This window comes from Prenolepis imparis, unplaced genomic scaffold (genome assembly GCF_030444845.1).
Source record: "Prenolepis imparis isolate NDT839.2.m4 unplaced genomic scaffold, iyPreImpa1.0 SCAF_4, whole genome shotgun sequence".
Taxonomy (NCBI): Eukaryota; Metazoa; Arthropoda; class Insecta; order Hymenoptera; family Formicidae; genus Prenolepis; species Prenolepis imparis.
Window position 1 is genome coordinate 9,510,412 of NW_028141162.1, and position 15,732 is coordinate 9,526,143.

The following is a 15,732-nucleotide window of genomic DNA, read 5'->3' on the forward strand; positions in this document are numbered from 1 at the left end:
ATAGAAATGAATAGAAACAGTTTGCACTGATGCGACTGAAAGACGGTAAATATCAATATCGAGTTTAAACAGTTTAATCGAGATACAGTTCATTTACTTCATTAGAAACGACGATCGATAATATACAAACAGACACCTTATTTACGAATAAATGCATATAATTTTACAACGGGGATCGTGTTTATGAATCACTTGATACAATTGCACGCGATGAATATAACGGCGATTAGTATCAAATAATCAATCGTAGAATATATACAGTCTACAGTTATGTTTTTTGCAAAAAGAAACCGCCGAAGTAAATTACGAGCATTTTCATTATTTAATGCTTAAGACTCTAGTTTCTTGCAGAGTTTTTTACAACGAAGACTTTAATGCGCGTATGATAATCACTTAAGTGAGCTATAATAATTAGCATTCGTTTAAATGGCTTTACCATGCCTTCATCACCGTCGACAACGGCGTGTTGAATTTTCTTTCTCGGTCAGTAAATCATTATTTCGTCATCGCATACCGCGTCGACGTAAAAATGTGAAGCGCAGATGCTAACTTCACACAAGTACGCTACCAAGAAAGTGTCGGGGCCGCTCTCTTTACGGCCCTCGCAAGAACTTGGAATATCTTCACGTAGAATGGGCCATTCCTGATGAGAATTACAGTCCTCCCCCGCTGTCTGCGACGACCATTCGTTCGGCACTCCAGCCGAGAAAGTCATTGTTCTAACGTGAATTTTCGTCAATTAATCGTCGCGTCCTTCCCTTCCCTCCACGCCCCCACCATTCATCCAAATTAAATCGAGGCGGAACGGAATTCCATTTAGCGTGTACGACCGGTTCCGCTATTGCGTGCTACGTTCTTCCAACCGCGATCGCTCTTTCCGTTATTAACGGAGTTATTTTTACCTAGCTCGCGATCAACTGGGGTAGTCACTTGTAGAAGTCGTTGAACCTCTATTCCTTGGTACTCGAGGTCCTTATCACGAATGTGGAACGTATGGAACATCCTCGATTACGGTCTTAGCGTAACGAGCGGCGAATAACGATGAGGAGAAGATATTCGAGCGTCGACGGAATGGTATCGTAACTATTCGCGTTATCGAATAGCGACATACACCTCGGGGCGACGATATTCCTCGTAGCTTGTTGTAAGATTCCTCGCGGATTCGCGCTGTTCATCTGCCGTTATATGGCGTTATACTCGAATCGATCGTTCGCAGTCATTACGCGCGCATGCTGCGAATAGGAAGCGATTCGGAGAGGACCGTAGTTCGGTGGGGATGAAAGGGTCGACGGGGAGAGGCAAACGCTGGTGGACGCGTATAGTGTTTTGAAAGTTTCAACAGAGTGACCGGGGTGTATAGCACGTATGGCACTGCCACTGGTTCCGGCTATACGAAATTGTAATTGCTAATCGACGCCTCGGTCGTTATTTGCCGCAACCAAATTGAAACTCGACCGCATATTGAATTGACTGATAATACAAGCCAGTATCGTCACTCCTTTTTCAGTTAGTTTTGAACCGTTGATTGGAATTGATTAATAATTGATTTGTACAATTTCGCTGCATTTCATTAATTCATTAATTGCTAATTAGAAACATCGCAAATTAATGTCGGTTCCACGGAAGCGAGCTTCCGCAGTGGCAGAGAATGACGAAACGAATCGACGTTGTTCCTTTTGAAAGTTTTTGTCGTATGCATATGTTGCATATTTACGAGTATGGTCTTTTAAAGCTCGGGCCCTATTGACGCGGCATACTTTAAACGTAATATATATAGCAAAAGAAAAATGCATATTCATTCGATTTATTATCATTTGAAACCTTCTATTGTAGATATATATATTTATATATATTTTTTTAATTGCATTTCTTTTGAGCCGAACGATTAAATTGATCTCGAAGGATAATTTCGAGAAAACGCGTATCTTTGTGTAGAATCTATTAACTTATACTCTTTCTCTCTCGTGTGTTGGAGCACCATCGGCTTTTACACCGTACCGTTACAACGTCATTATTGTAACGATAATACCAACCTTAGCGCGATCGTTGCCTAACGGTGTAATCTAGACCGTTCGTATGTAACGTGCTTTGGGTGCTAGAGCCCACAATTCCGAGAGCGTTTCGGGATCGTATAGCGAATGAAATTTGTTTCGATTGGCTTGTACATCGATCTCGCGCGTGCAAACTATTCCTTTGACGTGTGCATTTTCCCCGGCAGATTTCATCGTCGCTCCTTCGAAAGCTTCTCTCTCTCTCTCTCTCTCTCTCTCTCTCTTTCTCTCTATTTCTCTCTATTTCTCTTTGGCGTGTCCATGTCGAAAGCAAATGCAGTTCGCGTATGGAAGCACCGAGTGCGGTCACGACATCGCGGTAGTCTTGAGTGGAAACTAAACTAGATTCGATCGCGAACACAAAATAACATCGTACATATTCGGCGCCGATCGGAAATAAAACGTTGTTTCCGAAATCGTAAAATGTACGATTGAAATGTATTGCAAATTATATAAACATATTTTGTTCCTAAGAAAAAATTGCAAGCATTAAGCTTATTTAAGCGTCGTCCATCGCGGCTTAAAAATTCATATATTCTCCAAGTTATATACAACTTTTTGCGAAAGTGTATTCTCCCGGCGACCTCCTTCTCCTCCCTATCCGACGCTCTGGTCCCGCAATTTGCTTTCTGATTACGTCACTTACGACCCTTAAAATGAGCACGTCGGTCTATCCCATCGTTCCACGGTCCGGCGGAGCTGTGTGTGTGTGTTATATTACCTGACGACAAGCGTGATTACCTTCGTCCAACAATGTCGTAGTTGCTCACCGGAAGAGCCGCGGTCTCAATTCCGCGGACTTAAAATTTCACGACGAAGAATCTCGCGCGGATGTTACATTTAAGCCATTCTCCGTACGATGGAGAGCGCATGTATGCGCGAGCGTACCTTTGTATGATGCCCCATACTACCTTGCGGTATACTCAAATAATTGATGATCGGCCTCCCGTTTGTCTCGTATAAGTCGGAGTTTAGTTATTCTATTAAGCCCTGCGGTGCAGCCGATCAGTGCGTGATACAGCTTGTGCTACCATTTGCCGCGTTTACGTGAGAACCAGGAGCGCCAGGCCCTCCGGATACGAACGCGTGATTACGATCCATACATACAAATCTCAACAATAATTTATCCCGAATCATCAACGCCACACTTCTCTCGTGATTTGCACGCATATATCGATGGTATTTCGAAGCGAATACTAGAGGGGATTGTATTAAACACGAGGACGTGAAATATGCAATTTTCCTTTAATTAAACATTTCCACGGAATAATTTTATAATAAATTTACCGCAACCTAGATACCTACACACATACACAACTTATATTTATATATATATATATATCCATCATTAAAGAGATATAAGAAATAGTATAATAGTATTTTATTCATTTGATGTTTATTAACAGTAATTTTTTATTTCGTATAATTTTCTGTTCATCATATGCTTTTGTTTTTGTAAGAATCACAGAAATACACATATAACTATAAATATAGACACACGCGTATACATATATTTCCGGAATTCAAGATTAAGTTGCCAGGATTAAGATACGATCGTTATTTTACAAAACTTGGCAAAGAATGTATGTGGACGTTAATCCTTAACAGAAGACAATAGCACGAAAACTTTAGCAGTTTCATGCTCGATTTACAAGAGGTTGCCATTCAGTGGCCGACTTGAGAGTACCTCGAAAGAGAAAAGCCTTAGTGCAATCATTCTTTATATGGTTGGTGCGTGATATCGAAGGATGGACGTTTTACACAGGAGCTTAGGGACCGATCAGAGAAAGCACATCAAACAGCAAAGGAGACTTTTTAGAGGCAATCATGGGAAGACCTTTGAAAGTACATCATTCGAGAGATCTTAAACACTTAATGGTTTATCTATACTTCAAAAGTATTGATTATTGTATATACGAACACACACACATGCATCAAACGCGGGCAAAATTCTCAGAATCTGTTTTTCAGATACAATCTAAACGTTATATGTGTAGCATTTGTAATGGCAGGTTTTTATAATTTTGTGCGATATTTAGTAATATATCTAAAATTTTTTAAATTTTTTATAATGTTATATTTTAATATCAGAATATATTATATATTTTAATATTAGAATATATAAAAAAAACACATAAAGAGATTATTTATATAATTGGGAATTTTTAATTTTACACGATGGGTAATAATAAAACCGAAAAAACTAGATATCTTTTTGTCACGAACGTTATTAAAATTTGCACGACAATCCACAAAACCATGATATCGATTTTCTGATTCCACTTGTGCCCAACTGTTACCGGCTTTACGCTCACTTTATGCGCGGTGCGAGCCTTTTCCACATCCAGATTATGCCCATACCGTCTGGCAATATACACATCTCATGTATTTGAAAGAGGTAATACCTCGTTCTTTCAACCCTTCCTGCAGGGAGAAAACATGTTTATTAATAGGAAGAAGGAAATTATTTCCCCCAAGTTATTTTCTCTTAAGATATTTAACAAGTTTTGAACGCGGATGCAATCAACTCAGGAAATTAAAAGATATTATTTTAATTTGGTTCAGAAATTTGTTAATTTCTTTTCTGTCTCTCTCTTTCTAAATCTTTCTAAATTTCGTATACAATTTCGTAAAAGAGTACTGAACTCTGATGAAAAATTGAAGATATAATTGTTAATATTAATAAATTTAATTCACGAAAGTAACCGGTTGAGTAATAATGCCTGCATAGCGAAGTGTTCGACATCTGCGGCGTTTTTAATAACAGTAAATCTCGGATAACGCCGGTTTGCACGATATAAAGTATCGCCGTGATACTTGTCTCGCGATAAAGAATCGCTACCGCTGGCAAAAAGCGTCGGCTCACGATGCGGGAAACCGTTGGGGAAAGCTTTATACTTCCAATATTATCTCGGCCGCAATTTCTCACTGGGAGTCCGCCTGGCCCGTGCCCGTAATGTTCCTCGAGCTTAATTCTTTGGGGCGGACTTATGATCTTTCGACCTAACTACCATTCATAGGAACCGATATGCCATTATCCGGCTGATTTTGCGTTACATCGCGATCGTTACAAGGGCAACGCTTTTCTCTAACGTGGAAACTTTACTTTAAAAGCAATCTTGTTTATTTACCTTAATCCGGTCTTCTCCATCTGTAAATTACTTTCAAACTCCGCACTCTCTTCGTGACAGTCGCTTCCTTCAGCCAGGTGTTCGCGACGCGAGAAAGCTTCGAGTCAATCGCTTGAGAGCCAGCTCTTGTAACTTCTCGTTCCGTCGCGAACAAAGTTACAGAGCGGACATCGATCCCTTAAGCTCTACTCTTCCGCTTGTACTACTATACATAAAGGATCTCAAAGAAATGCAACATGGCGTATGCACGCGGAAAACTCGAGGGACGTTTCGAGGGATGTAATCTATCCACCCTTAAAATAATTTTCTCGCAGCAACGAGCGGACTATTCTTCGAGGAAATGAGGATTTCTCGAGGAAAATCATGAAATGCACCAACTTGCGCGCCATGATTCAGCTGTCGTCAGGTCGCGTTTCGACGACGCGGCACGTTGTAGCCAAAAATAGTGAGATCACGTGGGAGGCCACCGACGGTACTAAATTGGTCGCGTTTCCTTAATGAGCGAGAACGTACGGGATCGCTGGAATCTGGTCGTGCATTCCTTTGCGAATGGTGCAGTTGGAAGAGGACACCGACAAGAAGACGATGCCAATTGTCGGTGACATTTACACGATGAGTGTGAGACTCTCGCGACAGATAGAGAAAGAGAGAAAGAGAGGGAGAGAGAGGGAAGGGATGGGAATTTCTCGTTCTCTCGCATGACGAATGATCTGTCAGGTGGTTACTGTCTAGTGCAGCAGACGGTAGCGCAAAAGTACCGCCGGTTCTGTGCTACTCTTTGAAAGCGTGCCAAAATGTACCTCCATGCGAGACCATGAATGACCGCGAAATCTAGTGTAAACAGCATCTGAATGCTCTCACTCATCTCAAATTGTGGCTACAATCTCGCGGTAAATGGTACAACTGCGTTAATTACACGCCGTGTGCAATCTGAATCCTATTCGCGGATTTCGATTTAACTATACGAAAGATCAACAATACATATGTTAACGTTGATAATACGCCTTTAAACGCTGATATTTTTATTTCTAAATTAATGCATCGATTTGTTGAATATAATATAAATCTCGATAGTAAAACGTCGTCGCTAAAATATACTATGAATTTCCATTTAAAGCTGCAAGAATAAATAATATTTTTTTATATATTATATAATCAATATTCTTCATATAAAAGTCATTTGTCTATTATTTGTCTTTTAATCGAGTGTCTTCTTCACTGTATGTCGCACTTGCGAATGATATATAAAGGCGATGCATACGTAAAATTTGTAAATGGTGCTCCCTTAATGCTTTTCAATATTTTTTAATAATACGCGCCGAGATTACTCGTTAATACAGTTTCTCCTCATAACCAGCAGTGTCATGTCATTCTCAACGTATGTCGATAGATACCTCGCTTCTTCCTCACCGAAGCGGCTTATTGAATCTGCAATCGTGTGTATGACAGGTATCCATTGATGTTTCGCGTCCGGTTTGGATGTCAGAGTTAGAGATGTGGATAAACGAACGAAGCTAAAACACATTGATTCTTGCTGGACAATTGTTGGTCGATGAAAAGATGTGATATTGTTAGGTTCGTCCTCTTTCTGTCTCTCGAGAATTTTTCTCTCAATAAGAATTCTTCTTTCTCTAATAATGGAAAAATTATAACTATTAGATAACGCTAAACTCGATTTATTTTATCATGCTGAAACGGTTTTGCTTTTGGTACATATTGTACGAATTTCAAACTAGAATAGTTAATGTAAGCATTAAAAGTTATAAAATATTTGTGTCATATTTAATATTATGTTGTATTTAATATATATTCGTTGTACTTAATATTATTTATTTAATTACAATAACATAGTATATCCAGTAAAGTTTAAGTAATATTTAATATTGTATAGTATTCCAAAGTTAATGTAAAATGTATTAAAAAATTAATAAATTATAATATTTATTATTCTCGTTAAATTGACATTTACACTTTTGAAAAATGAATCATTGAATCAAAAAGAGTAGAGATAAAATAACCAATTAAATTACAAATTTTTATTACATGGTATAGTATTGCTTAAATTATTTTTCGTATAGTATGGTTGACTTGACAGTAGAAAGGAAATTTTCTATCTCGCGTTCAAAGGCGCTTTTCTATTCTAAGTTATCATATTCCGCATATGTTTAGGAGTGTATATCCTGGTATCTTTCAATAAGTCCGTGAACGACGTGTAGTTCGCCAGTCGCGCCCTTACTTCCACATCGTAGATCAAAGTAACTTGCGCGAGTTTTGTTGGGAAATAAAAACTTTCAAACATTATGCTCTCTCTCTTCTTTATACGAAATAACACAAGATGCTTCTTAAGTTAATATGAATTTTGAGTAAAGTAAATTATATATTTCGCGACTAGAAAGATATTTTTCTTGAAAATTGACATTCCCCTTAAAAGCATAAATTGAGATTATAGATACTATTTATAGTGTTAACTATTATTTATAGTGATTATAGTGTTTTTTTGAAGAATGAATTGTACGAGGATTAGAAAGCAGCATATTTATAATAATATTCTTAAAAAAATGATAAATTATGATTTATGAATCTGCGATTCAAAAAATGTTGCTCTTGCATAAAGCCACGTATTCATTCTATTCATTAATTGCTTGTTTGCATTATATTAATTAATTTCCTAATTTTATAATTATGATTATGGAATTATTAATTTGCAAATTTTCACTTAATTTTCACTTTGCTCTACATACTTGCATGCTTCAAAGAAAATCTAAAGAATTAATTAAGATAATGTAATAAGATAAAATGACTTTTTTTAGATTAAGCAATATACTATATTTGTATGTTTATTGATCAGTTTGCAAATTATTGTACTGAAAATGCTTGAAAGTAACGTAGAGACTTTTAATAATTATCAAAAATATGCCATATCTACCGCGAATATGGATTTATTATTCTTTTTATTTTCTTATGTTATTATTTCTGATGGAATGGAAAATCGCAAAAGATATATGTGATATTTAGAAATCACTTATAGAGCATAATTTGTAAAAATGTTTCCATCAAATTCCATTACCGAGAAGTTTCGCAATTTAAAACGCAATGAAAAGAATTCCGCTTGAATTAGCTGACGTTTAATTATTTCTAGTCGAATATCGGCGAGGATTACTTTTGACTTTAATTAAGTTTCAAAGCGATAGAACTTATTCTTAGTCCCAACCTAAAATGTGTTCGTGTTACTGCTACGATGAGACAAATAATTTTCCACATTTTAAAAAATATGTTTACGTGTTTTTGTTATGTCATTTTTTAACTAATTAAAAAAATGTAAATTAAAAATAATTATTAATTTAGAAGACTTTTTCTAATAAAAATTTAAGAACCTTAGTATATAGGTATATTAAATATCAGGAAGATCAATTAATAACACACACACACAATACCAATTATTTGTTTTTCAATTAATTTGAAGCAATTAATTTAAAGTAAAATTTTATTTTAATAAAATTTTTAATATACCGGAGAATTAAAAAATAGCGTGGTTGTTATAAATTTACATTAAATTGTTACTAAGAAAAAATCAATTTTAGAACCGTCGAAAAATTCACTATTAAAATGTTTTCCGCTGAAGCGATGAACTATCATGTACATATATAATTTCAATGATATCCATTGTGCCGGAAACAGTTAATTTTATATGACGCAAGATATATTCTCGGCATGCACTCTCCAAATCGACCTGGGGCGGAGTGTCTAAACGAGGATGTGCAGATCCCGAGTATCATCGTATCGTTTCCGAAAGCTTTTAATCAACGAGGCGAAATAAATCTCGTTGAAACCTTTTTACAGTAAGTAACGCCGTAAGATGATATCGCTGATTATCGGAAAGACTACCGAGTGCGGCTAAATCGTTTTCTGATTTAATAACTTCTTCCTACACAAACCGGATCTTACCGGAAGTGTAACTTCATAAAGTCACGGAGACAAATCAAATCGATTATCGCATACTGCACCATCGTTCCCTTGTATTATAGAACATTTTGTATTTAGGGACGATTTGCATATACATATTACCAGTATACATATAGTAAGTTTTATGGCCAGTAAAAATTTTCACTTTAGAATTGAAAGTCGAGAATAAAGCGCAGTCTCTGGACGGCCTGCTTGTACAGTTGCTGCGCGAACGTCATATATATAAAAAAAAAAAGAACCTGCCGCGAATGTTTTGTGTAAAGTTAATTGAGTTTGCATCGTTCTCTGCCTTTTTTTACATAGTCACTGTTGCTATCGTTGTGTTAGTTCTAAAGTATGTTACGTAACACGTGTCCACATTAAATGGCAGAAAATTGATTTCATGCGCTCGAAATTCATGACGTAGTTACGTGAGGTAAAAAACGTTATATCTTTTATGCTGTTATTTGAGAGATCGTCGTTATAATAATCACGTGTTTTTTTGTATTTTGTCTGCGGTTGTCACACTGTCAATAAGAGATTCGAGATATCGTGTTGCATGCACAATTTTCTCTTTGATATATTAATTGTTACACGAAATGTAGCATATGAAAATGTGTGCTGTTTACAATATAAACTACAAATTTTAGCTTCTGACATACAAAATATTAGGTTAAATGTATTATATATTTAATGCATATGTGTGACAGATGAAAAATAAGAATAAAAAATAATTGCATCTTTTTATAACAAATTAAAAAGAATTTTGATACGCATTTCCATTTATTTAAATATAGAAATACTGAAAAAAAGATTACAGTACGTTGAACATCGTGAACGTTTAATAGTACAAAAGTAGTGCAATATCCGATAACGTTGCAATCACAGATCCATAAAACCTATTTCTATTCCATAGATGGATATCGCATGTGCGTATCTAAATATTGAAATATTTGGTTTCAATCAGACAAAATAAATTTAACACAATAAAGGCAAATTATATACTCCAGAAGCGATTTCGCTCTCCCGATATACGAGGAACTCGCCTATCGGTTGCGGGGAAAAAGAACCGATACTCTGGGAACCGAGAGAACGGGAGCTTCTTCGATAGAACTTCTCGGCGAATTCGCGCTCGAGACACGATTAAGATCGCGTATCGCATCCTCCGATCGTCAAAGATCGAACTTCCAGCGACGCGCCCCTTTCCAACCGTGCCCCTCGATTCGTTAATTCCATTCCGGCGTTCGGCGTTCGATAGAAAAAAAAAAAAATCATCGAACCGAGGAAACGACTTGGAAACTCGGCTGCAAACTCAATCTTCAGGATTACCAATACTCGCGGTCTCATTCATATAAACTTGTCCGCTTGCGCTTCCTGCCGGAATGGCCCGCCGTATGTACCCATCTTCAGTTACCTTTCCTCCCAATCTTTCTCTCTTTCTCCCTTTCTTTTTCGGTCAGATTTCGCCAGGATAAATTATTCCCCGTCAAGGATTATCCCTCTCTCTCCCGAACATCACGACGCCCTTACGTTACGCGGATTTCGTACGCGCGTTAACGTCTGGCTGGAATAAAACCGCGATACCGGAGATTTTCTTGTCAGCCCGGACGGCGTACCAACGCGTACGCGCAAAGGAACTGTAGAGAGGAAAATGCCGGCGTCTACTTCCGCCGTCCGATCGCGCATCTCATGCGCTTTTCATTCTTTCTCGTTTTCTCTCCGTGTGGCTTATCGATCCGACCTTATTTATATGGCGCATGCCCGATCGCGCAAATATACGGAGCGTCGTTGGGACCGAATGAATTTTGCCTAAATCGCAAAATCGATAGCTCCTGAAGACTTTTAGGATACACTGGTGAGCGCTGGAAAATGTAACGAAATGGAATAAATATCTTATAGCTAACACATCAGATTTTATTATGAACTTTTTGGTTAATTTGGAGAAAATTTTCCCTTAGTAGGATTAGATATAAAAATTCTAGATATTAATTATAAAGATCTCAGTTAATTTTTTGCAGTTTTTTAATCAAATAATAATATAACATATATATTTAATTTATAATTTTTTTAAACTTCATTACTTTTATGAACTATTATTGAATAAAGATCAAAATTAAGATGGAAAGATATAACAAAGTATATTCATTTTTAATTGCAATAATTAAAGTTAACGATCTATTTCACAAAAAGTTTAACTTTCAATTATTTTTTTAATTACAAAATATTTTATGAGAAGAGAGGAAAAATATAATCGTTCTATCAAGGATCTATTTAAAAACAACGATCTATGAACAAATGAATGCTAATAATAGGATAATCTATAACCACATATGAATATGAAAGCACATCTATATTTGCATTATGACATTTATTGAGACTCGTACATAATGAAAGACTTTAGAGACTTTAGAAGAAAAGTATTAAAATGTTAAGCTGACTGATTTAAATTGTGTTAGATTCATGAAATTATCAGACAATACTTAGTATGCATTTCGAGTCTTATTACAATTGCATTGTCAAGGTTTTCAAAAGAAACGAAGGGAAGGTTGTTCTGGGTTCTGTTTCAGTTATCGAAAAACCGATAATTTTACTAGCATGTATCCAGGCCAGCCAGTCTGGGGACCGACTTTACGCCAGGCAAGAACTTTCAATAAGATTCGCGGTCCTCCGAAACGCTGCTTCCTCCGAACCTGTTTCACGTATGTGGAAGTGAATCCGAGCCGTGCCGTCTCCCCGTGCTCGTTCGCATAGAAACTTACACGATCGTCGAATCGAATTCCGAATTCTTTATCCCGTCCGCCGTAGCCGTCGTCTGCGTCGTCGGTCGGCCACCGAGATCCGCCGTCAACTTCGCAATCTGTAACCTCTACTTTCCCTCCCTTATGTCGCGAGTCACGCTTCGCCATAACCATCGTGCAGATTTATGAGTAGCTTTCTCCCGATATATGTATATATACTGATTCACTCTCCGTTCGTACGCTGAAGAAAATTTTACCAATATCTATTTTCAATCCAAATCGTTTCCTTTTTTGTCAAATACATTTCCAATTCCTTAAAATTCGCTTTTGTTCCTTGTAAGATTTTATTGCAGCTGATAACTGGACATAAAGGGATTATCTTAAAAAATGCACTTATACTATTATCCATTCTCCTCTCTTGTCTAAGAGTACATAATAATTTGTTCTCTTAATAGCTAATATAAATTTCACATACATACATTCAATCATAATTTTCTTAGTATAAATAAAATACATTTTAAAATAAGCAAAATTAAAATTAATAAAAATTTTTTATAAGCTGTTAAAAAAAATTTGAGTTGCGCTAAGAAAAATACTATTAGCATCTATGATTCAGACTTTTCATTTCATTTTAGATCCAATTTCTGAAATTTTTTTTTATATATTGCGTTATATTACGTTTTTTTAAACAAAGTATTTGATTTTTATATTTATATTTTGATTTTTGTCTCTATTTTATAAAGTAAAATATTTGCTGATAGAGAAATAATAAATACCACATTTAAAAATATTAATATTGAAACGCATAAGTTTGAAATTAAATTCTCTCTAACAGAATATGATATGATTCAAATATTCGAAAAATAATACAAAAAAAAATAAAACATTACGTTATTGCAGTTATTAAATAAAAACATAATATTCAATCTTCTTCTGATGTATAAATATCTTAAGAATATTGGAATAATATTGCATAAAATTCAATTGCATAAAGCTATTTATTGTTGCTATAGAAGAAAACCAAATTATAATCATAAATAATATTTTCTGTATATGTACCATAGAGAAACCACGAAATCATATTTCCAATAAATATAAAAATTAGAGTAAATTATTTTAAGTGGAATTAATTGTTTTTAATTTTTAATGTTTTAGTTTTTGGTTTAAGATGTTTCTGGAAAATGTAAAATGTTTTTTTTTTTTTTTTTTTTTTTTTAATCTTATTTGAAATAAGAGAGAAAAAAGAAAAGAAGGGGAGAGAGAACGAGAGAGTGCATTAAGATACATAAAATCATTATATATATGCGCTTCTTCTAAAATATATTATATATAAAATATACGAAATTAATAAAATTATTATTACAAAGTAAAAAATATATACAATACTTTATATTTTAGTGGTGAGGGATTTAAGAATTTATATGCTATAAAAATAACGAGCAATAATTAAATATGGGGATGAAATTATTATGAATAACGTTACAAATGGAAAAACAGAAAGAAAGTGTAAATTAAAATCTTAAAAGACTCATCACATACACACATGCATGCGTGCACGAACTGTGAATGTAAATTAAATGCGGATGTGAATTTAAATGAAGGGTTGTAAAATCTCATAAACTTTCTTTGATAGCGTCACTTAAAAACTAACTTGGCATTTAAAAAATTTCGTTTTTATTGTAGATTTATATAAGCTAACAGAGTTCATGACTTTCTGATTCGATACAATATTCTTTTTCGAACTCTTTATTGCTTTTTACTTGATAGTATTCTTTTTTATTTATAGTATTTTATTTAAACCTGGTAAACTTTGACCTTTTTAAATCAATTACAATCATAGAAAGATGAACACAACAATAAAATTGCTAGAGAAAAAGATTGCGTCATATTCGAAAATTGATTCATTGATCTGCTGACATGACACTGAATTATATTATCTTAGTGTATTATTTTTTTTACAAAACTGTTTCATGTAAATATGTACACATTTATTTTATCATTTTACTGTTTGTGTTAAATGCAATTCGTATTTTCCGAGGGGTAAATCGCTGACCAAAATTGTGTACATCAATGCCTACTAATGCCCAATTATTGGGCATTACTGTACCCTAGTAATGCGTAATAATGCCTAACCTAACCCTAACCGCTTATAATAAACATGAAAATTTCTCTAAATTTCAAGTATAAAAAATATATTATTTATGAGGCGCATTGGACGAAAAGCTCGAACAAAACAATTTCTGTTCTAAAAAAATAATAATGACGTTAATTAATAGCTAATAAAACCCGGCTAGTAATGCCCATTAATGTACACTAATGCCCACTAATGCCCACTAATTCCCCAAATCTGTACACCGCAATGCCCTCAGCGGTTTACCCCTCGGTATTTTCTATTCGCAAGATTTTCCTTATATCGTGAATTTTATTTTGACGTTAAGTTTTGTTTTGAAAAAAATGTATGTGTTACGATCCCCCAGTTTAACATATTATCGATAGTGGTGTTATTATTTATGCAGTTTTAAAAATAAAAACGATCAGCGCGGGGCATAAATTTGTTCCAGATCAACGCAGATATAATTTTACCATAACAATGCTGGCATGTACGATATTTATATTTTAATTCCATCTCGCTATTAAGTGCTAATTAGTTGTTGTGTGTAGGCTGTTTCATTATTTAATTACAAAATATAATACGATTATATCTTGCACTCACTATTATTGCGTGTAACATTCGGTTTTGTCACTTAAAAGCCTATAAAGATATTTGCACACATTTAATTTGTGCGCATGTTTAAACCTTGCATTTATTTGTTTTGTTAATTGTGATCACATACACACACGCACGCACACACATGCAATGAAAATTTTGTACTTTTTATAATTTAGTTACGGCACAGAAGCCGTAAAAAGAAAATAAATTTTGTGAATTTGTTTTTTCTCTGCATAATTTAAGCTTTTCAAGAGCGGATTTTTGAAGTCGGAAAAAAATATTATTTTATCTTTTTTTTTTTAATTATATTTATTCGAAATATATTTATAATTATTAAACAAAACAGAAAAATAATAAAATATAGTTTTAAATCTCTGAAACGAATAATATTGTAATATATAGCCATTGTGCATTAAGATTAACTTTTTATTCGTGAAAAAATTTCATACACTAAACACATATGTTTTAATATTCTTGAAGAGAATAAAATTAAAGCGAAAATATGTTTTGCGTGCGTTTCGTGACCGAGTCACGTGTTTAATCGATCGTATACTCAAAGGTAGAATCGCAAGCGTCGTTCAAATATTTTCTCAACTACGTTATCGTAAAAATCATAGTATGTTGATACTAGAAATGTTATCCACCCATATTTCGCTTTATGAAATTAACTATATATTAATTCACTTTTGATTATATCTTTTTGTTTCAGATTGCTTTCCATAAATGGGATAACACTATTTGTGGTACGAAAGCGACTATAATAGCCTGGAAGCATTAATCATCCCGGCGTTTCTTCATCTCTGGTAAGTATTCTGTATATGTATATATCTGTATATATATAATATTTACAACAATATCTCTCTGAAATTAAATTAACTTCCGAGTCTGAAGCTTGTATGCATTATATTTCTGTGCGCTAGTACGCGTACTTACGAGACACACATTTTTGATTAAAATTTTTTATTAAGACGATGCATGTATAATGACGAAGCGCGTAATTATACGCGGCTGGCTCACGGTAACACATTGAAATTGCGATGCGCCAACAGAAATGAAAGCTAATATTATCGATCCGTTACCTAGAAATTTACCTTACGGCTCGTTATCGGTTATTATCGTACGGAGCGAGTACTCGACGCATGATAAATCAATGAGTCGCC

The 15,732-nt window shown here is 34.7% G+C and overlaps 1 protein-coding gene across 1 annotated transcript in view; it reads left to right on the plus strand.

Moving 5' to 3' along the window:
• Kek5 (leucine-rich repeat, immunoglobulin-like domain-containing kekkon 5 protein) overlaps positions 1-15,732 on the plus strand; it is a 211,029-nt gene that overhangs the window by 61,450 nt on the left and 133,847 nt on the right. Inside the window, exon 2 of the mRNA XM_083035532.1 lies at positions 15,282-15,375. The gene's annotated coding sequence lies outside the window, so the exon portion shown is untranslated. The remainder of the gene's footprint in view (positions 1-15,281; positions 15,376-15,732) is intronic.